Here is a 26,696-nt window from a genome sequence, read left to right on the forward strand (position 1 = left end):
AAGGGCAATAGCAGCCACAGCCCCCATAGTAGAGGAAAAGCCAGATTGGATCCACGCAACTCGGTGCAAACTCCATCATACGGAACTGTGAGAGTACTCGTGAAACGCTGACCTGAAGAGAATGACACCGTTGATGTTTTTATATATTATGCTACTAATCCAACATCATGTAGAGGCTAAACTGAACACTAATAAACAGAACACTAACACCTTGATATACATGTCCCACTCATATGCAGAAAGGGTAAATACGTCCAGTTGTTGGGTTTGTACACAAATTCCCAGATGCTCGGGGGAGGGCATCCCCGTAAGGCCCATCCCATTCACTGGTAACGAGATAGCAGAGTGGGCCCTGCGACAAAATCATACAGGTCATGATGAGGATACACAGGATATGTTAGATTAGAGATCAGCTGGATATGATATGAATAGGTTTAATGAATGGTGGTGGCCGAGATTTAATGTAACATGCCAACCGCCCTATCTGATCCTTCCCAATTATACTGGAATCCCAAAAAGGTAGCATATGCTCTGGGAAACATCAAACACATGGGACCTATCCAGTCGGCACGAGCTAGTGCGACCAGACCTTGAATTGGCAACCCCCTATGCCCCGCCTCACAGTTAAAGGGCTATTCATCTTTGACTGGTCAGTGGTTGAAAATAGAACTAGTGGCAGTCCCTGGGGAGGGGATCCGATTGGACTAATGATGACTAATAGTAAAGGAAACCTGACTGCATATAACGGCACCTATTGTATCTGTGGACGTAAGACGTACCCGTGGTTACCAGAAAATTGGGAAGGCTCCTGCTATTTGGGATATGTGGTCCCTTATGTACATCACGTCCAACTAAGGGACCACCCCATCACAGGACGACACGAAGTGTTATGATATGGACACAAATGCTGGGAATTATGATGCCACCATTAGGAATAGCTGCTAATGTCCACTGTAGCGACCTGGGGTGGCCACTTCCCGATTCCAAAATGGATGCCCGCCAAGAATACAGGGAAATTGGCCAGGCACAGAAAAACAAGCAGGTGCAAGGTTTCCTGTGTATTAAGACTTGCAGACCCCAGACAGAACCGAAACCAAAAGCAATCTACATATTAATGAGCAATCCCCAGGAACAATTAGATACATTGAGGCGATTGGGACCAAAACAGACTCCTCGGCGCCAGCAGGAACCAGGACAAAGGAAGGATAACGAACACATAAGAACCGCCCAGCGATCAGGGAACAGCTCCAGTATTGGAGAAATCGAAAGAACCGATTGGAACATGGTCCAATTAATTGGGACCAGGTCCGGGTTCCGCCCACAAGGGTGCGAAACCCCTGCAGACTATAAGATAGAGTCCCCAAGTTCAGTTCGCTCTCTTGGCAGGCTTTCTTGGCAGGTTCTCTTAGCAGCTCGAAAGAACTCTTGACCGTGACTCTCAACAAGGAGAGACCTGCCAAGCAGCTGCACCAACCAAGTAAGTCTCCAGTCAACGCATGCTACGAGATAGGCGCTCCTAGCTACTATTCCATACCAACTTTGAAGCCAGCAGATTCAGACCCGGACAAAGGCCATTGTTCCCATGGCCTGGTGCGCCATTTGGTAGCTAAGTATAGGCCTATAGTTATAGTGATAGTCTAGTAAGTAGAGTTTCATGCATGAGTAGTGATTGACTGTGTGTATAATAAATGTGTTTTGATTTGAAACTTACTAACTGGTGTATTGAGTTATTGATCAGCACTTGTCTTTGATACTCGTGGTGGTATCAGAATGATACCTGGCGGACTTCCGGTTGCGGCTATGACTAGCTAAGTCGCACGTTTGGCGGCTCCTGCTACAAAAGTGTTTTCGGGCCGACTGGAGGGCCCCAACGGCGCTGGAAGGACAAATCCCGGTGGGGGAAGGCTCCCTGAGGAGAACCAGACCAACTTTATGGTCGGTACCCGGAGTGGGGTGGCAAAGAAAGCAACAGCAGCTCCCCAAAAAAAGCGGGGGAAGAAGACCAAAATGGCGGCCGGTGGCGCACCCGAGGAATGGAGGAAATGGGCGGAGGAGCAGCAGGCCGCTCTCCTGCGCTTCTTTACGGAGCTGAAAGTGGAGCTCCTGGAGTCAATGAATGCGACGACCACCAGGCTGATGGGAGCCCAGGCGACCCAAGAGGCGTCGATTCGGGAGCTGCAGCAGGAGATGACTGCGAGGGAGGAGGAGGCCACGGTCCTCGTGGGAAAGGTAGAGGTGCACGAGGCACTCCACCTGAAATGGCAGAGCCGTTTTGAGGAGCTGGATACCCGAATGAGGCGGAAAAACCTGAGGATCTTGGGCCTGGCAGAAGGCCTGGAGGGGTCAGACCTCCCGGGATACGTAGCAGAAATGCTGAGCTCCCTGATGGGGGCAGGGGCCGTCCCTTCGCCCCTGGAGCTGGAAGAGGCCTACAGGGTCATGGCTAGGAAGCCAAGAGCAAATGAGCCCCCGAGGGCGGTGCTGGTGCGGTTCCAGCGACTCAGCGATCGTGAGTGCTGGAGTGGGCCAAGAGGGAAAGGAGCAGCAAGTGGGAGAACTCGACGGTGAGGGTGTACCAGGACTGGAGTGCGGAGGTGGCAAAGCGGCGGGCCCGGTACAACCGGACGAAGGCGGTGCTACATGAAAAACGGATCAGGTTCGGAATGCTGCAGCCAGCGCGCTTGTGGGTCACCTACAAGAACCAACACCACTATTTTGAGTCCCCAGAGGAGGCGTGGGCCTTTGTACAGGAAGAGAAACTAAACTCGAATTAGACCCAGGGGATACTTGGCGGCCGTAGCCGCTCGGGTACTTTCAGCTGAACAAGCGGTTCTTTTTCGGCTGGGTCGGAACTGGGCAACTCTTATTGGAACGGTTTCCCCTTTTTTTTTCTTTCTTTGTTTGGATCTTGAACTCTTGCTTTGGTTTTTCTTCTGATGTTTTTCCCCCCTTTGCCAACTTCCCTTAGTTATTGTTATTGTGGTTATTCATGGTTATTTATATTGTTTGGTAGAGGGCGACTGTTAAGTACATTGTTATTTGTTATCTATCTGTTATTTATGATGTTAAGTTGGGGAGGCGGGACGGGGGGGAGAGCAGATCGGGGATATGGGCTCCTAGGGGGGGTTCTTTACAGGCATGGATGGGGACGGGGGTGGAACTGAAGATGGCGGGGTGGGGTGTGGCAGGGCGAAAGTGCGGGCTTTCCTCTGTTTTCCCGCGCGCGGGGCAGAGGAGGGGGGAGGGGAGGAGCGCGGGGCGTGGCTAGCAATGGCGACCTTTCCCGCGTTGGAGCGGGGCCAGGGAGGAGTGGCAAGGGGGGGAGGCCCCCCCCCCCCGAGCCGGGAGGAGTCGGAGTGTGGCAGGAGCAGCCGGGTCAGCGTAAACCAGCTGACTTACGGGAGTACGATGGCGGGTACATCGCGGCTAGGAGGGGTCCTAGCCTGGGGGGGAGGGGGTGGGGGTTAGGGAGGGACACCGGGTTGCTGCTGGAAAGACCAGGAATGGGAAGTGGAGGACTGGAGGGGTGGGGGGAGGGGGCCATCGCCATGGGGAGCGGGTCAGAAGGGGAGGGTCGACCCGGGGCGAGCAGGGAACAGGACATGGCTAATCGGCAGGGGAAGGGGGCGGGTCGTCCCGCGACCCGGCTGATCACTTGGAACGTGAGGGGGCTGAATGGGCCGGTCAAGAGGTCAAGGGTATTCTCACACCTGAAGGGACTGAAGGCTGATGTAGCAATGTTACAGGAGACCCATTTGAAGGTAGTGGACCAGGTTCGCCTGAGAAGGGGGTGGGTGGGACAGGTGTTCCACTCTGGATTGGACGCAAAGAACCGGGGGGTGGCGATTCTGGTGGGAAAGAGGGTGTCGTTCGTGGCGGAGGAGGTGGTGGCGGATAAGGAGGGTAGGTATGTGATGGTGAAGGGTAAGCTGCAGGGGGAGAAAGTGGTGATGGTCAACGTATATGCCCCGAACTGGGATGACGCGGGTTTTATGAGGCGCCTATTGGGCCTCATTCCGGGACTGGAGGCAGGGGGCTTGATCATGGGGGGGGGACTTTAACACAGTGCTGGACCCCGGGCTAGACAGATCGAGCTCAAGGACCAATAGGAGGCCGGCAGCGGCAGAAGTGCTGAGGGGGTACATGGAGCAGATGGGAGGAGTAGACCCATGGAGGTTTGGTAGGCCGAGGGCGAGGGAGTATTCCTTTTTCTCCCACGTCCATAGAGTGTACTCCAGAATCGATTTCTTCGTGTTGAGCAGGGGGCTGATCCCGAGGGTACGGGAAGCTGAGTACTCGGCCATTGCGATCTCTGATCATGCACCACATTGGGTGGATGTGGAAATGGGGGAGGCGCGGGACCAGAGCCCGCTGTGGCGGCTGGATGTGGGGCTGTTAGCGGACGACGAGGTGTGTAAAAGGGTCCGGAAGAGCATTGAGAGCTATCTGGACTTGAGTGACACGGGTGAGGTGCAGGTGGGGATGGTCTGGGAGGCCCTGAAGGCAGTGATCAGGGGAGAGCTGATCTCCATAAGGGCACACAGAGAAAGAAAGGAGAGGCAGGAGAGGGAGAGGCTGGTGGGGGAGCTATTGGAAGTGGATAGGAGATATGCGGAGGCACCAGAGGAGGGGCTGCTGGGAGAACGGCGCAGCCTGCAGGCCAAGTTCGACCTGCTGACCACCAGGAAGGCAGAGACGCAGTGGAGAAGGGCGCAGGGCGCGGTCTATGAGTATGGGGAAAAGGCGAGCAGGATGCTGGCACACCAGCTTCGCAAACGAGATGCGGCTAGGGAGATTGGGGGAGTGAAGGAGAGGGGCGGGAAGGTAGTGCAGAAGGGGCAAGAAGTGAACGGGGTCTTCAGGGATTTTTACAAGGAGTTGTATCGGTCTGAGCCGCCGACGAGGAGAGGGGGAATGGAGGACTTCCTAAACAAATTGAGGTTCCCAAGGGTCCAGGAGGGGCTGGTAGAAGGGCTGGGGGCGCCAATAGGGCTAGAGGAGCTAGTCAAGGGAATAGGTCAGATGCAGGCGGGGAAGGCACCGGGGCCAGATGGGTTCCCGTTGGAATTCTATAAGAAAAATGTGGACTTGGTGGGACCGGTACTGGTACGAGCCTTTAATGAGACGCGAGAGGGGGGGGTTCTGCCCCCGACAATGTCGCAGGCTCTGATCTCCCTGATATTGAAGCGGGATAAAGACCCCGTGCAGTGCGGGTCCTACAGGCCTATCTCGCTTCTGAACGTGGATGCCAAGTTGCTGGCAAAGATCCTGGCAGCTAGAATAGAGGATTGTGTGCCAGGGGTAATCCATGAGGACCAGACGGGGTTCGTGAAGGGGCGGCAGCTCAACAAGAACGTGCGGAGATTGCTGAATGTAATGATGATGCCGGCAGTGGAGGGGGAGGCTGAGATAGTGGTAGCGCTGGACGCGGAGAAGGCATTCGATAGGGTGGAGTGGGAGTACCTGTGGGAGACGTTGGAACGGTTTGGGTTTGGGGAAGGGTTTATTAAGTGGGTGAAGTTGCTCTACTCGGCCCCGACGGCGAGTGTAGTGACAAACGGGAGGAGGTCGGAGTATTTCGGGCTCCACCGAGGGACCAGGCAGGGATGTCCCCTATCCCCCTTACTTTTCGCACTGGCGATTGAACCGTTGGCGATGGCACTGAGGGGTTCAGGGGGATGGAGAGGACTGACTAGGGGAGGGGAGGAACATCGGGTATCGCTGTATGCGGATGATCTACTGCTGTACGTGGCAGACCCAGAAGGGGGAATGCCGGAGATAATGGAACTATTAGCAGAGTTTGGGGACTTTTCGGGGTACAAACTAAATTTGGGCAAAAGCGAGGTTTTTGTGATACACCCGGGGGACCAGGGAGAGGGTATTGGGAGACTCCCCTTCAAGCGCGCAGGAAAGAGCTTTAGGTACTTAGGGGTGCAGGTGGCAAGGAACTGGGGGACCCTCCACAAGTTGAACTTTTCCAGGCTGGTGGAACAGATGGAGGAGGAATTTAAGAGGTGGGACATGGTACCGCTGTCGCTGGCGGGGAGGGTGCAGTCAATCAAAATGACGGTCCTCCCAAGGTTCTTGTTTTTATTTCAGTGCTTGCCCATCTTCCTCCCTAGGGCCTTCTTCAAAAAGGTGACGAGTAGCATCATGAGCTACGTGTGGGCGCACGGCACCCCAAGGGTGAGGAGGGTCTTTTTGGAGCGGAGTAGGGACAGTGGAGGGCTGGCACTACCCAATCTCTCGGGGTATTACTGGGCGGCAAATGTGTCAATGGTGCGCAAGTGGATGATGGAAGGGGGGGGGGCAGCTTGGAAACGAATGGAGAGGGCGTCCTGTGGCAACACAAGCCTGGGGGCCCTAGTAACGGCACCATGGCCGCTCCCCCCCACGAGGTACACCACGAGCCCGGTGGTGGCGGCCACCCTCAAGATATGGGGGCAGTGGAGGCGACACAGGGGGGAAATGGGAGGTCTGTTGGCGGCGCCAATAAGAGGGAACCATAGATTCATCCCGGGGAACATCGACGGGGGATTTCAGAGCTGGTACAGGGTGGGCATACGGCAGCTGAAGGACCTGTTTATAGAGGGGAGGTTTGCGAGCCTGGGAGGGCTGGAGGAGAAGTTTGAGCTCCCCCCGGGAAACATGTTCAGATATTTACAAGTGAAGGCATTTGCTAGGCGGCAGGTGGAGGGGTTCCCCCTGCTCCCCAGTAAGGGGGCGAGTGATAGGGTGCTCTCGGGGGTCTGGGTCGGAGGGGGGAAGATATCAGACATCTACAAGATAATGCAGGAGGCGGAAGAAGAATCAGGGGAGGAGCTGAAAGCCAAGTGGGAAGGGGAGCTGGGAGAGCAGATAGAAGACGGGACGTGGGCGGATGCACTGGAGAAGGTCAATTCTTCCTCCTCGTGTGCGAGGCTGAGCCTCATTCAATTTAAGGTGCTGCATAGAACTCACATGACGGGGACAAGGATGAGCCGGTTCTTTGGGGGTGAGGACAGGTGTGTCAGATGTCGGGGAAGCCCAGCGAACCATGTGCATATGTTCTGGGCATGTCCGGTGCTGGAAGGGTTCTGGAAGGGGGTGGCAAGGACGGTGTCAAAGGTGGTGGGGTCCAGGGTCAAACCAGGATGGGGGCTTGCGATCTTTGGGGTCGGGGTAGAACCGGGGGTACAGGAGGCTAGGGAGGCCGGAATACTGGCCTTTGCGTCCCTAGTGGCTCGACGAAGGATATTAATTCAATGGAAGGACGCGAGGCCTCCAAGCGTTGAAACTTGGATTAACGATATGGCTAGCTATATTCAGCTAGAAAGGATCAAATTTGCCCTGAGAGGGTCGGTACAGGGATTCTCCAGGCGGTGGCAACCTTTCCTTGACTTTTTAGATCAGAGATAGGCGTTCGGGGTCGTGGCAGCAGCAACCCGGGGGGGGGGAGGGGGGGGGGAGGAGGGGAGGGGGGGGAGGGGAGGGGGGGGGAGGGGAGGGGGGGGGCAGCAATGGTCGTGGGGGGACATGCACGACTGTAACGCGGGCAAGTCTGCTCGCCGCTCATGTCTGAAACTGTAGGCTGCCTTGTTTGTTAAGTTGTTGCTTGGGGGGGGGGGGGGGGGGGGAGGAATGGTGCGCGCGAGAGGGCGGGCGAGGGAGGGATATTTGCCTAGAGGGATTGTGTTGTAAATAATTTACAAATTAGTAGGGGTAAATGTCTGTATGGAAAAACTCTTTCAATAAAAATTATTTAAAAAAAAAGAATGATACCTGGCGACTCTAGAGCAAAGATTATAAAACAGAGCAATTAAGTAAAAGCACACCGAGCAACACTACAACCTGCACGAATTACGAGACATCCTTGAGCAGGTAGCTAATGACACTGCGGAAGCTGTTAACCAGATAGAAACTGAGATGGTTGCTGTAAGAGCAATTGCCCTACAGAATAGAATGGCACTTGATTTTTTGTTAGCTGAAAAGGGAGGTACTTGTGCCCTAATTGGCAGGGACTAACAGGGACTATTCTTTCTAACCGGCTGCTTGACTATATTTCATGGCAATAGGCACTTGGCAAAGCATGATGGATATATATTAGCCTTGTTTCAGTCAAGAAGTTCTGCATGTAATAGTAGAAGGTCAGTCCATGTAAACAAGTGCACAGCTGCACATTGTTGCTGACAGCAGACAATTGTTATTGTCCTTACACTAGGAATTCAAGGCCTGTTGTTTAACGCTGCTCACTTTTCTGTCTCTGGGCTTATCAAAGGAATGCCTCATTTTTTTTTATATTGCTTATTGAACAATATAAAGTACTGCCTTGCCTTTGTACAGTGGGGAACAATTAGAAGGACTGTGGTCACTCTAACTCCATCCACGAACTTCGTGTTAAATAAAGGACCTTTGGCGAAAATTCGAAATGTGGTATTTTTTCCTCAACCCACTTTGATGTAGTACTTCATTAAATGTCTTCTGAAAATCTACGTACAGTACACCCACCGGTTCCCCTTTAACCACAGCACATGTGGCTTCCTCAAACAAACTCCAATAAATTGGCTGAACATGATTTCCCTTTTACAAAGCCATCTTGACTCAGTTTGATTACTTTAAACTTCTCTAAGTACTCGACTAACTTGATTCATAATAGTTTCTAACATTTTAGATGTAACAAATGTTAGATTAGCTGGTCTATAATTTCCGGCTTTTGGTCGCCTTCCTTTGAGTTACATTTGCTATCTCCCAATCTAAATGGGATCTTTTCCGAATTTCTGGAGTTTTGGAAAATCAAAACTAATGCATCATTTATCATACGAGGCACTTGTTTGAAAACCCTAGGATCAATTCCATCGAAACCTATGGACTTGTCACCCCGCAAACCCAACTATTTATTCAATATCACTTCTCTGGTGACCGTCATTTTCCTGAGCTGCTTTTGGGATGTTACTTATATTCCCCATTGTGAAAACTAATGCAAAACACCTGTTCAATTCATCTGCAGGCTCCTAGAGGACAAATACTCACTTTGGTAACTTATTTATTTTTTAAAAATATTTGTAGAAACTCTTAATAGGAGCATCCCTACCCGATAATCTGAACAGGTTCTGTGCCCGCTTTGAGCAGTCAGCCAATGCATCAGTGCCACCCGTCCCAACAGTCCGGGATACACCCATATCCACTATTACAGGCTCAGAGGTAAGAGCTGCCTTCTTGAAAGTGAATCCGCGGAAAGCGACAGGCCCCGACGGAATTCTTGGGTGAGCACTTAGAGCCTGCGCAAACCAGCTGGCGATTGTATTCTCAGATATCTTCAACACCTCACTCCTCCGCTCTGAGGTCCCCATCTCCATGAAGAAGACCACCATAATACCAGTAACAAAGAAGAACAAGGTAGCCTGCCTAAACGAATACCGACCAGTGGCCCTGACGTTTGTTATCATGAAATGCTTTGAGCGGCTCGTTATGAGATGGATCACTGCCAGCCTCCCAGACGGTCTCGATCCACTGCAGTTTGCGTATCGCCGTAACTGTTCCACAGCAGATGCTATCTTCCTGGCTCTACCTTCAACACTCTAACGCCTCAACAACAAGGACTGCTTGTTCATCGATTACAACTCCACCTTCAACACCATTATCCCAACAAGACTATAAGCCAAACTCTGCAACCTTGGACTTGACCCCTCCCTGTGCAGCTGGATCCTTGACTTCCTCAACAACAGAGCGCAATCTGTCAGGCTAGGCAACAACACCTCCTCCACAATAGTCCTCAACACCGGGGCTTTGCAAGGATGTGTGCTCAGTCCTCTGCTGTCCTCCCTATACAGACATGACTGTGTGGCAAGATTTAACTACAACTCAATCTATAAGTTTGCGGATGATACGACTGTGGTGGGCCGTTTCTCAAACAATGACGAATCAGACTACAGGAAGGAGATAAATCAGTTGGTTGCATGGTGTACCAAAAACAACCACTCTCTAAATGTCAGAAGACCAAGGAATTGATCATTGACTTCAGGCTGCGTAGCATGACACATACACCCCTATCTGCATCAATGGCTCCGAAGTGGAGACGGTTGATAGCTTTACGTTCCTGGGGGTCACCATCACCAACAGTCTGTCATGGTTCACTCACATTGATGCAACAGTCAAGAAAGCCCAACGATGTCTCTACTTCCTGCGGAAGCTAAAGAAATTTGGCATGTCTGTATCGACTCTCACAAACTTCTACAGATGTGCGATAGAGAGCATCCTATCCGGCTGCATCACAGCCTGGTATGGCAACTGCTCGGTCCAATATAGCAAGAAACTGCAAAGTGTGGTGAACGCAGCCCAACCTATCACACAAGTTTGCCTCCCCCACATAGATTCTATATTCACCTCCCGCTGCCTCAGCGAGGCATCCAGCATTATCAGAGACCTCTCCCACTCAGGCATTTCCTTCTTCCAGACCCTTCCATCAGGCTGAAGACCCGCACATCCAGACATAGGAACAGTTTCTTCCCCACAGCTACAAGACTCCTCAACGACTCCCCCTTGGACTGGTCTGTTCCCTGTAAGAACACTATTCACGACGCCCTATGCTGCTCTTGCTCATATATTTGCTTTGTTTGGCCCCCTTTCCACACTGTACAATCACTGTTTGTCGATGTACCATTTATTAATGTTCTCTGCTGATTATTCTTTTTGTCTGCTATGTACCTACTGTGTACATTCCCTTGGACGTAGAAAAATACTTTTCACTGTACTTCGGTACAAGTGACAATTAACCAAATCAAATCAAACATCTGTTTTTATATTTCTTGCTAGTTTTCTCTCATACTTTAAGTCATGCTTTACTGTTCCTTCTATCCTGTCCAGTTTTCTGACCTTCCACCTATCTTTGCTTTTGCTTTAACTGTGATACGGTCATGGATTTGCCTCATAACAACAGCAACACAAGACATAATAGAATTTGATATACCCAGTAGTAGGTAAAAATCTTCCCAGTAACAGCAGTCGCTAGTTTACGAAAGGCAGGATGGGATGTGCCTTTCTCGGTAACGGGATTATCATAATAATAATCTCTATTATTGTCAGAAGTAGACTTACATTAACAGAGCAATGAAGTTACTCTGAAAAGACCCCAGTCGCCACACTCCAGCGCCTGTTCGGGTGCTCAAGGGAGAATTCAGAATGCCCAATTCACCTCACAAGCATGTCTTTCGGAACTTGTGGCAGAAGACCGGAGCACCCAGAGGCAATACATGCAGACATGGGGAGAATGTGCAGGCTCCGCACAGACAGTGACCCAAGCAGGATGTGAACCTGGGATCCTGGCACTGTGAAGCAACAGTGCTAACCACTTTTCTGCCATGCCACCCATCAGAATCAGGCAGGAATCCCCAATTAGTAGAAACAGCTTATCTAGACGATTGGGCATTCATTGAGACATGCAAATGTTTATTTCTAGAGTCAAGGAATTTCAGGGGGTCAGATAGCCAAATATGCAGAAGGCAAATCAAAGGGAAATAAGTGTATAATTGCAAGGACCCTCAGATGCAATACAAGCCAGCTTACATCTAGCAGCCTCAGAAAGCAGAAAGGCTAGTTCAACAGATAACAGCCTCCAAGTCTTGGACCTAAAGCAGTGCAGAAACATTTGCAAAGAGAGTTTAAGTATCTTCGCTGAGCCAGGAAAAGACATTTTCCCCAGGCATCAACCCTGTATTGTGTGGTAATTATAAGCTTGATTTAACATGTTGTTTGGGGAAAAAGGAAAGTCTCAAGGAATTCAGTAATCATAGATATATTTTGGAACATGGGGTACATTCTACATAAACTGGGTACGTGTTAAATGGTTCAGACACTTAATTATCATGTATCCCCACAAACTGGTGTTCCTAGTTGAGATAACATCACAGGTAACATCGGTGTGCTTCATGAGCAGAAAATTGGGGACCAAATCCGGGATCTTAAAAAAATTTAATTCCTTCGGTATAGGTAATTTCTGACGTTTTAAACATAACAAGATTGAACAAGTGGAACCGAGTAATAGCATATGTTACAACACCCTGGGCAAGAGCACTGTCAATTCTAGCCCTACTCATCTTGGAGTCACATCACAAGTGGATTAATCAATAATTCTTGCAAAAATTCCTGAAGTCTTTGGCCCTCAGCCGCCAAATAATTCGGGTTTGTAAGTTGAAACACAATTACTGCTTATTTATAACAAGAATGATTTATTTTTAAATTTAGGGTACCCAATTACTTTATTTCCAATTAAGGGGCAATTTAGCGTGGCCAATCCACTAATCTGCACATTGTTGGGTTGTGGGGGCGAAACTCACGCGAACACAGGGAGAATGTGCAAATACCACACGGACAGTGACCCAGGGCCGGGATTAGAACCTGGGACCTCAGCGCCGTAGTCCCAGTGCTAACCACTGTGCCACGTGCCACCCTATAACAAGAATAATGGTTAAATATGTAGTACAGACAACTAGATGATGGCAAACTAAGCTATGACCATCCCTTTAACTGTCCTAACTTCTACCCACGCACACAACAGAGACAAACACAGGCCATGGGGGAGGGGGGTAGGGGACGGAGAAATAAGAAAGATGAGGGCCAAAAGAAAAAAAAGAGTATTTGCTTCCAATGATGGTTTTGTAGCAGGCTTCCCTCATAGCACGCTGTTTGATGAAAGTCCTTGGTTTACAGCTGGAAACTGTCTTCTTTACAGATTCATTCATTCATTCAGTATGATATTTACAGGTACAGACCTTCTGGAAAGTCACCTTAGTTTTTATCACATAGAGCCTTGCAACTCGAAACTCACATGCAGGCCTATTTATTTCTTGAGACATATTTAACATCAAACCTTGGGCTGGATTTTCTGCAGCCCCATGGTGAAATCATGTTTGGCGTGGGGGCGGAGAATCCAATTTCACGCCAAAATCAGGCATGGCGCTGGACCGGCGATTCTCCGGGACCCAGGAATCGGCATGTTCGCCATTGCTAGAGGCCCGGCCAGCGATCCTCCGCTCCTGACCGGCTGGGTTCCCGACGGCGTGGTTCTAACCACCTATTATCATTCAGGAAGTTTGCGTGGTGGCTGGGGACTCAGTCTGTGGCCGCCCTGGTTGTTGGGGGGGTGGGGGGGGGGGGGGGGGGGGGGGAGCAGGGGGAAATCAGAAACTGGGTGGGGGCCTTATAGGCGGCTGGGGGACAGATCGGGATGGTCAGGGGGGCCTACATTCTTCAACTGCCTCTGCAGTCTAAGTCCGCCATGGCGTTCGGCATGGCCCCTGGAGGCCGCCGCCGTGCACCTGACATAGGTGTCTTTGTTATCTAGGCATTCCAGAGAAGAGTGCAGGGCCATGGAGATGGCATCTGTTGTGGACCTGTTGCAGCAGTAGGCAAACTAGTGGATGAATGCAATCCAGGAGGCTGGAGTTGATTCGTGCCATGACTAACCTTTCAAAGCACTTCATGATGATGGATGTCAGAGCCACTGGACAATAGTCATTAACGCATGCTGCTTGACTTTGGTTGGTACAGGGATGATGGTATTCTTCATGAAGCAGATAGGGACCTCAGATTGATATAAAGAGAGGTTGAGATGTCTGTGAATACCCCCGCAAGCTGGTCCGCGCAAGACCCGAGTGCTCGTCCAGGTACCCCACCCAGGCCAGTGGCTTTCCGTGGGTTGACTTTCGACAAGGCTGCTCTGACGTCTGCAGTGGTGATCTCAGATACAAGTTCAAATGTGCCTTCTGGGGTGGAGGGCTCGCTCTCGCTGACCTCTTGCTCAATGCGGGCATAGAATGTGTTGAGCTCATCAGGGAGGGGTGGGTTCGAGCCGACGATTTTACATACATTCATCTTGCAGCCCGTTATGTCTTGTGATCTTGCCATAGATGGCGGGGATCCATGTGGCTAACTTGGGACTTGAGTTTGGTCCGGTACTGTCGTTTTGCATTTTTGATGGATTTCTTTAGATCAAATCTAGTTTTCTTGTAGAGGTCAGGGTTGCCTGACTTGAACGCCTCAGACCTGGACTTCAGCAAGCAGTGGATATCCCTGTTCATCCAGGGTTCAGGTTGGGAAACACGCAGATTTGCTTCTTTGGCACACAGTCTTCTGCACACTTACTAATGAAGTTAGTTACTGTAGTGGCGACTCGTTCAGTGATGCAACCATCAATTCAACCAGAGACACGAGTTGAAGTAAACTGTGGTTTTAACCAGCTTACAACTGAGCCTGCCTGCGACTATGCTGAACTGAAGGCAGACTCGCAAGACCACAGCACTTATACTTCCTGAAGGGGATGGAGCTGAGGGCGGAGCGCTGTAAATGCTCCTCATCTCCCCCTGTGGGCAGAACCGTGCAATGGCTCACAGATGGATCCCACAGGGACACAGTAATGTACAGTGTGAATTATAGTGGTTACACATTCACTCCGTTAAAAAATCAAGTCCGGCGGGGGTGATGGGTCTCCACATTCAGTCGGTCCGGCGGCTGAATAGTGCATTGCGACCGACGAAGCACCGGTGTTGTGGAAGGATGTTCAGTGCGGGTCCGGGGGTGGACTCTGGGGATGGTTCTTCCTGAGCTTCGTTCCTGCGAAGCGGTGTGTCGCGTGGAAGCAAATAGGCGCAGGGATGCAGGGCATGGGAAGTTGGGCGGGGTGTAGTGTGGAAGGTACATCGGCGGTAGTGGTAGTAGAGCCTGTGGGTGCCAGATCCCGGAGGGAAATGGTGTCCTGTCGGCCATCGAGGTGTTCAACAAACGCATAGTGGGGCTTCGAGTGCAGGAGTTGGACCCTCTCTACCAGGGGGTCAGTCTTATGTGTCCGAACGTGTTTTCAGAGGAGGACAGGGCCCGGTGTCCTCAACCAGGGCGGAAGCGAGAGCCCCGTAGTAGTTCCCCTAGGGAAGGCAAATAGGCGATCATGAGGAGTCTGATTCGTGGCTGTACAAAGGAGGGACCTAATACAATGGAGCGCATCGGGGAGGACCTCCTGCCAGTGGGAGGTCAGGAGATTCCTGATCCGTAGGGACAGTAGACGGTCTTCCAGATCATTGCGTTCTCCCTCTCCACCTGCCCGTTCCCCTGGAGCTATAGCTGGTAGTCCTGCTCGAGGAGATGCCCTTACTGAGCAGGTACTGACGCAGTTCGTCGCTCATGAAGGACGAACCCCTGTCACTGTGGACATAGTTGGGGAAACCGAACAGGGCGAATACACTGTGCAGGGCTCTGATAACCGTGGGGGTGGTCATATCGGGGCATGGGATGGCAAACGGGAAACGGGAGAATTCATCTATAACGTTGAGGAAATAAATGTTGCGATTAGTTGAAGGGAGGGGCCCTTTGAAATCGATGCTCAGGTTTTCAAAGGGCCAGGATGCCTTTACCAGGTGTGCCTTGTCTGGTCTATAGAAGTGCGGTTTACACTCCGCGCAGATCGAGCAATTCCTGGTGATGGCTTTACACTCCTCAGTGGAGAAGGGCAGGTCGCGGGCCTTGATGTCATGGGCGAGCCAGGTGATCCCCGGATGGCAGAGGTCATTGTGGATCGCCTGAAGATGGTCGTCTTGCACACTGGTGCATGTGCCGTGGGACAGGGCATCTGGGGGCTCATTGAGCTTCCCAGGACGATATACGATATCATAATTGTAGGTGGAGAATTCGATCCTCCACCTCAAGATCTTGTCATTTTTGATCTTGCCCGGCTGCGAATTGTCAAACATGAAGGCAACCGATTTTTGGTCAGTGATGAGGGTAAACCTCGTATCTGCGAGGTAGTGCCTCCAGTGCCACACGGCTTCCACAATGGCTTGGGCTTCTTTTTCGACTGAGGAGTGTTGAAGTTCGGAAGAGGAGTGGGTTTGGGAAACGAACGCCACTGGCCTGCCTGCCTGGTTCAGAGTGGCAGCGAAAGTGACCTCTGAGGCGTCGCTCTCCACCTGGAATTGGACAGACTCGTCTGTTGCACTCATGGCGGACTTAGCGATGTCCGCCTTGATGCAGTCGAAGGCCTGGCGAGCCTCAGCAGACAGTGGGGAGAGGGTTGCCTGAAATACTGGGTGGGCTTTGTCCGCATACTGGGGGACCCACTGAGCATAGTACGGAAAAAGTCCGAGGCACATCTTGAGGGCCTTGGGACAGTGAGGGAGAGGGAGTTGTAAGAGGGGGCGGATACGGTCAGGGTCGGGTCCTCGGACTCCGTTTTCCACGACGTAGCCGAGGATGGCTAGCCTGATGGCGCGAAAAACGCATTTCTCCTTATTGTAGGTGAGGTTGGGCTTTTGGGTGGTCTGGAGAAATCGGTGGAGATTGGCATCGTTGTCCTGCTGATCATGGCCGCAGATGATGACATTATCCAAGTACGGGAAAGTGGTCCGCCCGTACTTGTCCACCATTCGGTCCATTGCTCTTTGGAACACCATAACCCCGTTTGTGACGCCAAATGGGACCCGGAGGAAATGGAAGAGGCGGCCATCTGCCTCGAACGCCGTGTAGTGGCGGTCCTCCAGGCGGATTGGGAGCTGATGGCATGCGGACTTCAGGTCCAACGTGGAGAACACGAAGTACTGTGCGATCTGGTTTACCATGTCTGCAATCCGAGGGGGGGGGGGGGGGGGCGGTAAAGGTGTGTGAATTTGTTCATGGTCTGGCTGTAATCAACCACCATCCGGAGCTTTTCCCCGGTGTTGATGACCACCACCTGAGCTCTCCAGGGGCTGTTACTGGCCTCTATGACTCCTTCACGCAATAGGCGCCGGACTTCAGATCTGATGAACACCCTGTCCTTCAGACTATACCTCCTGCTACGAGTGGCCACTGGCTTGCAGTTGGTGAGGTCAGCGATGAGCGAGGGGGTTGCTAGGCTGCATATAGTGAGTGGAGGCAGGGGCCCGCCGAAGCCGAGTGTGAGGCTGCTGAGGTTACACTGGAAATCCAGTCCTAGTCGGAGCGGGGGGGCAGAGGTTTGGGAGAATGTACAATTTGAAATTTGTGCAATTAACGCCTTGTATCGTTAGAGTCGCTGAGGTGCGTCCTTGTATTTGGACTGAGTGCGTCCCCGAGGCGAGAGAGATTGTTTGCTGAGTTGGGAATACAGGGAGCGAACAGCGCCTTACCAGGTCCGGGTGAATGAAGCTCTCGGTGTTCCCGGAGTCGAAGAGGCATGGTGTCTCATGGCCGTTGATCCAGACGGCCATCATGGAGCTTTTGAGGTGCTTGGGCCGCGATGGGTCCAAAGTGACGGCGCTGAATTGAGTGTAGACGGCGTGGTCGGCGGTGCTGGAGTGGCCCCGCGATGACTGTTCCAGTTGAGTCGCGGGTGATGGCTAAGATGATCGCACGTGGCGGGTGGTGAGGATGATGACGGCCAAGATGGCCACCCCCATGGATTGCATTTGGCGGGCGGCGAGGAAGGTGGCGTCCAAGATGGCCGCCTCCATGGATCGCACGTGGTGGGCGGCGAGGAAGATGACGTCCAAGATGGCGGTCCCCATGGATCGCACGCGGCCGGTCGCAGGGGGGGGGGGGGGGGGAGATGGCCAAGATGGCGGCCCTCGTAAGTTGCACATGTTGTGTGGAGGCGGAGTCGGCAGACACGCTGCCAAGTTACGGGGTCTGCAAGCCTGAGAGTCGGAGGAGTGAGTGTTCGAGTTGAGTTTCGAGTTTTTGGATTTGGCCAGGCAGACCTTAGCGAAGTGTCCTTTTCGCCCGCAGCTGCTGCAGGTCGCATTGCTGGCCGGGCATTGCTGTCGGGGGTGTTGGGGCTGGCCGCATAAATGGCACGATAGTCCTCCGTGGTGGGCGGGTGGCCGCGCGGCGTAGGCCTGGGGCAGCCTTTGGTCGGGGGTCCACGATGGGATCGCGTGATCGGCCGGGAACGAGGTCACCAGTTTTACCGTGTCCTCCAGGTCCTGGGCCCCTTTCTCAAGAAGACGCTGCCGCACATAATTTGATTGGACCCCGCAACATAGACACCTCGGACGCGGGTTCCATGTGCTGAGAGGCTGTCACGGCCTGGAAATTACAGTCGCGTGCTAGGGCTTTGAGGTCACGTAAATAGTCATTTAGAAGGGCAGCACGGTGGCCTAGTGGTTAGCACAACTGCCTCATGGCGCTGAGGTCCCAGGTTCGATCCCGGCTCTGGGTCACTGTCCGTGTGGAGTTCGCACGTTCTCCCCGTGTCTGCGTGGGTTTCGCCCCCATAACCCAAAAATGTGCAGAGTAGGTGGATTGGCCACGCTAAATTGCCCCTTAATTGGAAAAAATGATTGGCTAATCTAAATTTATTTTTTAAAAATAGTCATTTCGCGACTCCCCAGGGCGCTGGCGACGAGTCGTGAAGATGTGTCGCGTGTAGACTTTGTTCACGGGCCACACGTACAGGCGGTCAAGCATCGCGAGGGCCTCAGTATAAGAGTCAGCTTCATTAAGTTGAGTAGAAATACGATGGCTCACCCGTGCGTGGAGGAGACTGAGTTTCTGTTCATCTGTAACAGAGGAGGTCATCAACGCAGCCAGGTAGGCCTTGAAACACCGAAGCCAATGCAAAAAAATTTCCTTTGCCTGTGGATCGAGTTCCAGTCAGTCAGGTTTGAGGGCTGATTCCATAATAGTTCTTTAAGCTGATTAAATTGATGTGACCATCAATTCAACCAGAGACACGAGTTGGAGTAAACTGCGGCTTTAATCGGCTTACAACTGAGCCTGCCTGCGACTATGCTGAACTGAAGGTGGACACGCAGGACCGCAGCACTTATACTTTCTGAAGGGGGTGGAGTCGAGGGCGGAGCCCTGTACATGCTCCTCATCTCACCCTGTGGGCAGAGCCGCGCAATGGCTCACAGATGGTGCCCACAGTGACACAGTAATGTACAGTGTGAATTATAGTGGTTACACATTCACCATATTCAGACCTGGTCACAGAGTTTTAAATTCTGACCGGTCCACTGACTCTAAGCAGTCCCATAGGAGATCATCCGATTCCTCAGACCAACAATGCACAACTTTCTTTGTCGAATTCTCCCGCTTCAGTTCTGCTGATGAGCCCGGAGCAGGAGAACAGCCTTGTGGTCAGATTTAGAAAGTTTACTTTAGCAGACTTAGCAGCTAGAAAGCAGCAGCCTGTGTGAGTCTGTTGTGTTTTTTAAACCTGTAAGATTTTTAACTCTTTCAGTAATGTTCCCCCTCCCTGATAGGACACAAGGTCTTTGGTTCGTCCTCCAGAACAATAAATTAGAGCCAAGGTTCCTGCAGCCGCAAACATTTACTCCACATGCGTTTACCCTGGATCGCATCGGTATCCAGAAGCTCTGTAATCGCAACACATCACATGCCCGGCCATTTCCAATATGTGTTAACTTACAAATGTACAACTAACAAAGCCTACACCTCTCAATGGGCTTTAGCAACACCAGTAAATTTACAACACTGATAAAACTTAAACGTTTATAATAATAACAGCTACTGATTTAGCTGCTCCCTCTGTTGCACTAAAAGGGAAATCAAATATTGGAGGCTGAAAAAGAATAGAAAATTAAGGCACCTCATCCTCATCCTTCACCAAACTCTTCATTCAGAACACTTTTCTCCTTGAATTAAACATAACGTGAACCTAAAGCACCTCTTTTCACTGCTACATCAAATTCCCACCTTGAACCAGATTCCAAAATATACTTACTTGGTCTCTATCTCCCTCATTAAGCGTGCACTTTAAAAAGTCCCTTAGTTATATAGCGCTGCGATCATTCACTTTTGGTTTAGCTTCATGCTGCAGTAATCAACCTTTCAGACAACGAACCTGGCAAGGAATGTCAGTTACAGTTAACTGCCACTATCAGGCAGCCTGTCAATTTACTTTGGCTACTTAAATTAAAGTCACCCTCACTTTCGGACTATAATTCCATAATTGAACATTTCTGCTCTTGAGCTCAATCTGTTCAAATCTGTTCCAAAGTGGTTAAAGTACTTTATTTTTTTTTCCAAATTTGGAAATTTCCCTCACAGCTCAACTCCCGCGGGTTTGGAGTGCTGTACTCCGCCCCACTGCACCCTCACAGGACACGCCCGAGTGTCTGGAGTCGGGAACGCTCTGCTCCGCTCCACTGCTCAGCTCCCGAGAGTCTGGAACACTTTGCTCTGCCCCGCTGCCTCCTCACAGCTCATCTCCCGAGAGTTTGGAGCACTTTGCTGTGCCCCACTGCCTCCTCGCAGCTCATCTCCCCAGAGTCTGGAGTGTGGAGTCTGAAGAACTCTGCTCCACCCCGCTGACCCTCACAGCTCATCTCTCGAAAGTCTGGAGCGCCCTGTTTCGAGAGTCTGGTGAGCTCTGCGCCGTCCTGTTGCTCCCTCGCAGCTCAGCTCCCGAGTGTCTGGATTGCTCTGCTCCGTCCCGCTGCCTCCTCACAGCGCAGCTTCCGAGTGCTCTGCTCCTGCCCACTGCTACCTCACTTCATCTCCCGAGTGCCTGGAGTCTGGATCGCTGTGCTCTACCTCATTTCTCCCTCACAGCTCAGCTCCCAAACGTCTGCAGTTTGGAGCGCTGTGCTCCACCCTCCTACTCCCTCATAGCACAGATCCCAATTGTCTGGTATGTTCTGTTCTGCCCTGCTTCTCCTTCATAGCTCGGCGCCGAGTGTCTGGGTTGCTCTGTTCTGCGTCTCTTCTCCGCCACAGCCCAGCTCCTGAGTGTCAAGAGTCTGGGTTGCTCTGCTCCGCCTCGTTGCTCCCTCACAGCTCAGCTCTCGAGTTTCTGGAGTCTGGAAGCTCTGCTCTGCCCCACTGCTCCCACCTAGGTCAGCGCCCAAGTGTCTGGAGTGCTCTGCTCCACCCTGCTGCTCCCAAGGCCCATATGTTTTTTGTACACATAGGAAGATCAACATAGAACGTTTTAATTTAATTATTTTATTTTGTTTGTGTTTTTCCTGTTTCACTTATTATAGATCATCAGAAATCCATGGGTTCCTGCAGAGTTGTTATATTGAGGACCAATCTTCCACAGCAACCTCCTGTAAATTTAACCAGTTCACCCCAGCCTAAAAACAAATGGAAAATTTAGGAATGTTAGATGGGAAAGCAATCGAAACAGATCTGAAAAATTGACTTCTCAACACTAAAACAAGTTTAACTTGCCTGTTTCTCATTCCGTTAAGTGCTGGATCAACAGTTACTCTTCTCTGCACCACTTCAAGTGTACCACTTGGTCCACTTAACAAAACCCCATGGGCTTCATGCCACAAATGATGTGGCCATCTGTTGATTCGCTGAGACCACACCTGCCAGCTCCCTGTTAACAAGGGAGAGCTGCACTTAAACTGATCCCCGCAGAGCAAACCGATCATCGCACGTAGCCATGCCACTGAGGGGGGGCAGCTCCATGATTCGGGGATTCCGACATGGCCAGAATGGGATTACACCACCCCGCCTCGATCCCTCCGCCCCCTCCACCATTGCCAATATATTACCCAATCCCAACCGCTTTAATTTTGCACACTACCTCTTACGTGGGACTTTCTCAAAAGTTTGTTGAAAATCCAAATTTACCACATCTACTTTTCCACCCCATCTGTTGTAGTGGTACGTCCTCAAATAACTCCATCAGGTTTGTCAAGCATGGTTTCCCTTTTATAAATTCATGTTCACTTTACCTAATCCCATGAAAATTTTCTAAATTTGCTGGTATCCCTTCCTTTTTAATTGTCTTGAGTATTTTCCCTACTGACAATGCTGGGTTAACTTGTTTGTTCCTGCTCCCTCTTAAACAGTGGGGATACATTCACCACTCTAAAATCTGCTGGGTTTGTTCCAGGACCGACAATTTTAGAAGAAGACAGCTAATGCATCCACTACTTCTACAACCACTCCTTTACTATCCTGGGATGTAGATGATCAGACCTTGGTGATTAATTGGTTTTCAGTCCCATTATTTTCTCCAGACCTATTTGTATAACTCTTGCAAATTCCCTTTAATTTATCCTTCTCACGAGACCCTTTGTTTCCTAACTTTTCTTGGAAGTTATTTGTGTCTTCTTCCATAGAGACGGAACTAAAATTATTGTTTAATTTCTCTTCCATTGCCTTGTGCTCCATTATGAATTCTCTGGTTTCAGACTAAGTTTTCAGACTTGCCTTCATTGATCTTTTCTTCGAACACATTTACAGAAATGTTTACTTTGTGTTTCTTGTAAGTTTACTCTTATACTCTATTTTTTCCTCTTATTCAACCTCTTGGTCCTCCTTTGCTGAATTCTAAACTGCTCCCAATCCGAATGCTGTTAGTTCTTCTAGCAACTTTATGTGACTCATCTTTCAATCTAAAACAATCTTTAATTCGTTTTTTTAGGCCATGGTTTACCTGTTGTGCTAGAAAACGATCTATAACTGTTTCCATGCATGCGCTCCTTCCTTAAATATTAGCCATTGCCTATCGACTGTGTTGCCTTTTAATGTCATTCATTACCCAATATAGTGGAGCCAACAACATTTTCCTTTGTTTACATTTAGGACTCAAGTTTCAGATCAGACTTCTTCACTTTCCATCATAATGACGAATTCCACCATGTTATGGTCACTCTTCCTTATAGGATCCTGCCCAATAAATGTATTAACTAACCCATTATCATTGCACATTACCAACTTTAGGATAGCCAGTTCCCTAGTTGATTCCTTGGCATATTGGTCCAAAAATCATTTTGCACTCCAGGAATTAATCCCCCAATCTTATTGCTAATTTGATTTGTACAGTCTACGTGGAGAAGAAAGTCACCTATGATTACTCGAGCACCCTTTTGTTATACCCATCACTCATTTCCTGTTTAATGGCATCCCCGACCTTCCCAACTATTGTTTGGAGACACATAGACAGCTCTCACTAATGTAGTCCTTGTTGCTTCTTCTACTCAAAATGATTCTACATCTAGATTTTATGAGTCAATATATTTTCTTACTGTTGCAATAATTTCACCCTAAACAAACAACATCTTCCCACCTCATTTTCCTTTTTGTCTGTCCTTCCTATATATCGAATACCCTTAGTTATTCAGTTCTCAGTCTTGGTCACCCTACAGCTATGTATCCGTAATCACAATCCAAATGTATATGTTAACATCTATTCATACTGTTAATTTGTTTACCTTATCGTGAATGTTCTGTGCATTCAGATACAATGGGAAGGGTTCTCCAATTGGGTGACTAAGCGTTCCCGCCGGAACATGTGATTTACGTTTTCATTAGGGAAGCTATTTGTTCCTCAATTCAGGATATATGAATGGGCCAGCATCCTGCCCATGTGAATTGTGAGCAATTCTCATTCATGCTAGCATCTGATTTGCCAGAATTCTCACCGAAGAGCCAGAGAAGCTGAAGCTGCATTGAAGTGTTCCACTCACCACACTCTCTCATTCCAACCAAAAAGATGGCTCAAGGAAGACCTGACCGCCGCCCCCACCCCCACCCCCACCCCAACCCCTGGAATTGTGAAAGTGAAGTGGACAGCATGCTGGATGCTATGGAGAAAAACACCCTCTTCCCCAGGGTTAGGCAAAAGACTTGTGTACAAGAGTCAACAGCGGCTGGGGTGGGGGTGGGGGTGGGGGTGGGGGGAGGTGGCAGAGGTGGCCAGTCTCACAAGAAAGAATGGTTGGCAATGCTGGAAAAAGATGACCTCCTCAGGGCAGCTCGAGTGAGTCAACATCTGTGTCGTTGGCATCATTCCTGTCCCTCAGGCCTCACAGCAGTCCCCAATCACCTAGAAACCAACCAAAATCCACCTGCCTGCATCTTCGTTACAACAAATCCTCCACAAAACCCCAACATATGAATTGTCTTCTTTGGCCAGGAGCCTTGCACACACATGCCATCAGCTACAGGCCCCCGTAGAACTCACCTCTTAGCGTCTCACTATGTCCTTTCTCTGTCCCGTCGGATAAGGCTGCCTATGACAGGCGTGAGAGGCTGGGGGTGGGGGAGGGAAAGAATTCCTGAACTGCGGGTCCATACCCCAGCAGAGGAGTATGGAGAATGGGCAGTGGCGGATATGGACATCAGCGTGCAGCAAACAAGTGAGAGCCCAATGCAATGCAGATATCCCTATTGCAAGTTAGCCACCTCTCTCCCACAGACCCCAATTCTTCCCAGGATTTCACCATGTCTTTTGTCTTACATGGTTACCATCAGATGAGGCCGAGCCATCCGGGGCAACTGCTTCCCCCAATCACACCCCGGAGTACCACTCTGGAGAAGGTACTGACTTTTCCGCTCTTCACCTCCACCAGTGCAGAGACTATCATCTCAAAATGACATTTTCGTAAAGAGGTTCTTCGGTCATCTTCTGGTGCGCACCAGGTGGAGGCAGAGACTCTCAGGGGAGCAGGAGGTTGGAGGGCTGTCTGATCCCATGGGAGCAGCTGCCATCTGAACAGGTATCGCACTTCTGGAAAGTATAATCCCATCACTGGTGGACATGCAGGTACAGAGATTACAGGAACAAACTGGGATTCACTCACTGGATAAGGTGCCAATCTGGTCTTGTGCCCTGCCACATCTCGTTGAGGGTGACACCATCTGGGTCGTTCATTTCTCATTCTGGCCCCGCACCATTCTCCTTGGGATGGAGATGAGGCCGTCAGTTCACCATCTCCCACCCCTCCACCCAGCGAATAATACACTTGCAGAAATCAAGCAGGCGGACAGTGGAAGGTGATCCTAAAGGCAGGAGTAAACTTTTGCCAAACAATGAGTATCACCAGACCTCATCTCACAGCAAGGCGTCATCATCCTCCATCCCATGGACAAGGTGCGCTGAAACTGCCAACCCATGCCATCACCTGGGTGGGGGGAGGGGAAGTACGGGAAAACTGTGCTCCTCTTCCTCACCCATACATTGCTGATCCACTCCTTCACCCTGTTACTGCTTACTCCCTCCTTCAACCCAACAATGCTCAGCCCCTCCAACATACCCACATTACTCAAACCCCCTCTCACTTCAACACTGCTCATTCTCTATCCATCCATAAAACTGCTCAACCCTCCCTCACCCTGTTACTGCTTACCCTTTCCCTCACCTTGACATTTCTCAGCCCTCCCACCCCCACCTGCTCACCCCCCTCCCTCACCCGACCCTGATTACCTCCTCACCCCCTCCCCCACCTTGACCCCACTCACCCCTCCCCTGTTAAAGAAAGCCATTGACAGCCGGAAGGCATGTGTCTGGCACTTTTGAACTATTTTTCGGCTTCACTTTTCAATGCTAATAAATTGACAGCTACAAACGACCTTGCATTCCATTTCAACTCACCCTGTGGATCGAAGACTGGAGTGGAAACTGCCACTTCAGAAAAGGAGCCAGAAGGGGTTCTATGATAGGTCACCAAGGAAGCTCCAACCACTGCATGCAGGTGACATGGTTAGACTGGAGCATGCCAATGGAAACAGATGGTCAAGGCTTGCAAAGGTACTGCAACAGGCAGGTGGTTTCTTGTCATCACTGGGGATGGCTCAGTCTTGGGAAGAAAACGAAGAGTGCTGTTGAAAGTTCAACTTCTCTTCATTTTGAGTACAGCAGACGAGTTGGAAGAGGATACAAACCACCCATCAGAGTAAGCGATCAGCAAAACATCCACAGCAATAAATACAGAACAAGCAGGAACAGCAACAATAAATGAAGATGGAACACAATCGCGTATTCAGAGGAGATCAACCAGACTACATGAGATCTGAGAAACTGAACTTGAAGTCAACTGTGTACAGTACATATTTAAAGTCATCATACATATCATGTTTTCATGTTTTGTAAAGTAGTTCCATTTGTAAATGTTAACTTCTTTCAAAGGAAGGCGGATGTGGTAATATGCATCAATGTAAAGAGTAATCTATCAATGTATATATTTATCGATACAACCTCTGACCAGCAGGTGGCGATACAGATATACCATGTGACTCAAGAGATTCAGCAATTGGTAATAAGTCACACAAGAGGGCAGTCGCACTAGAAGCAACTCCAGGAGAATTTACTGAATTCATTTATTTTGTTACCACTTGTGTCACAGTTTGTTAGTTATCTTTCCACATGTTCATCTTGTAAATAATATTATTTTACTAAATAACAAGATGTTCTGTGTTCATCTGTAATACGGCCACAACGCAGAACATAACAACCCTGACACCGCACACTCTCTCCCTCCCACCCTCACCCCGACACGGCTCACTCACTCCCTCCCTCCGACACCGCTCACTGTCCCTCCCTCACCCCACTCACTCAGTCCCTCCCTCACCCCAACACGGCTCACTCACTCCCTCCCTCACCCCGACACCGCTCACTCAGTCCCTCCCTCACTCCAACACCGCTCACTCCCTCCCTCCCACACCGCTCACTCATTCCCTCTCTCACCTCCCTCCCTCCCACACTGCTCACTCACTCACTCTCTCCCAACCCCTCCCTCCCTCGCCCTGACACAGCCGAATATCAGCTTATAAACTGCACTCAGCGGTCTAATCGTCCTACGTTGTTTCTTAACTCATACCAAATAATTGTCCTTGGTCCCGATGGAGCCCCCTCACTCTGCAGCGCTGCATTTGAGTAATTTCCTTAGTCAAGCGTGCCGGCATCCTTGCCTTTCCTTCCTTCCTTTACCCCCTTACCCTGAACATCTGTTGGTCCAGCAATATTTAACACTCAAGATCTCCACCTGTTCAGAGCCAGGTGCTCGAGC

General features: G+C 50.5%; 1 protein-coding gene across 2 annotated transcripts in view; it reads right to left on the reverse strand.

Moving 5' to 3' along the window:
- LOC119952308 (sodium- and chloride-dependent neutral and basic amino acid transporter B(0+)-like) overlaps positions 1-26,696 on the reverse strand; it is a 388,856-nt gene extending 362,160 nt beyond the window's left edge. The window contains exons 1-2 of one of the 2 annotated variants that reach the window (XR_005457822.1): positions 26,508-26,696; positions 20,911-21,023 (exon numbers count right to left, since the gene is read on the reverse strand). The gene's annotated coding sequence lies outside the window, so the exon portion shown is untranslated. Of the gene's footprint in view, positions 1-20,910; positions 21,024-26,507 lie in introns of those variants that run through there. The other variant, XM_038775959.1, reaches the window with a different exon arrangement.

Source organism: Scyliorhinus canicula, chromosome 17 (genome assembly GCF_902713615.1).
Source record: "Scyliorhinus canicula chromosome 17, sScyCan1.1, whole genome shotgun sequence".
NCBI lineage: Eukaryota > Metazoa > Chordata > Chondrichthyes > Carcharhiniformes > Scyliorhinidae > Scyliorhinus > Scyliorhinus canicula.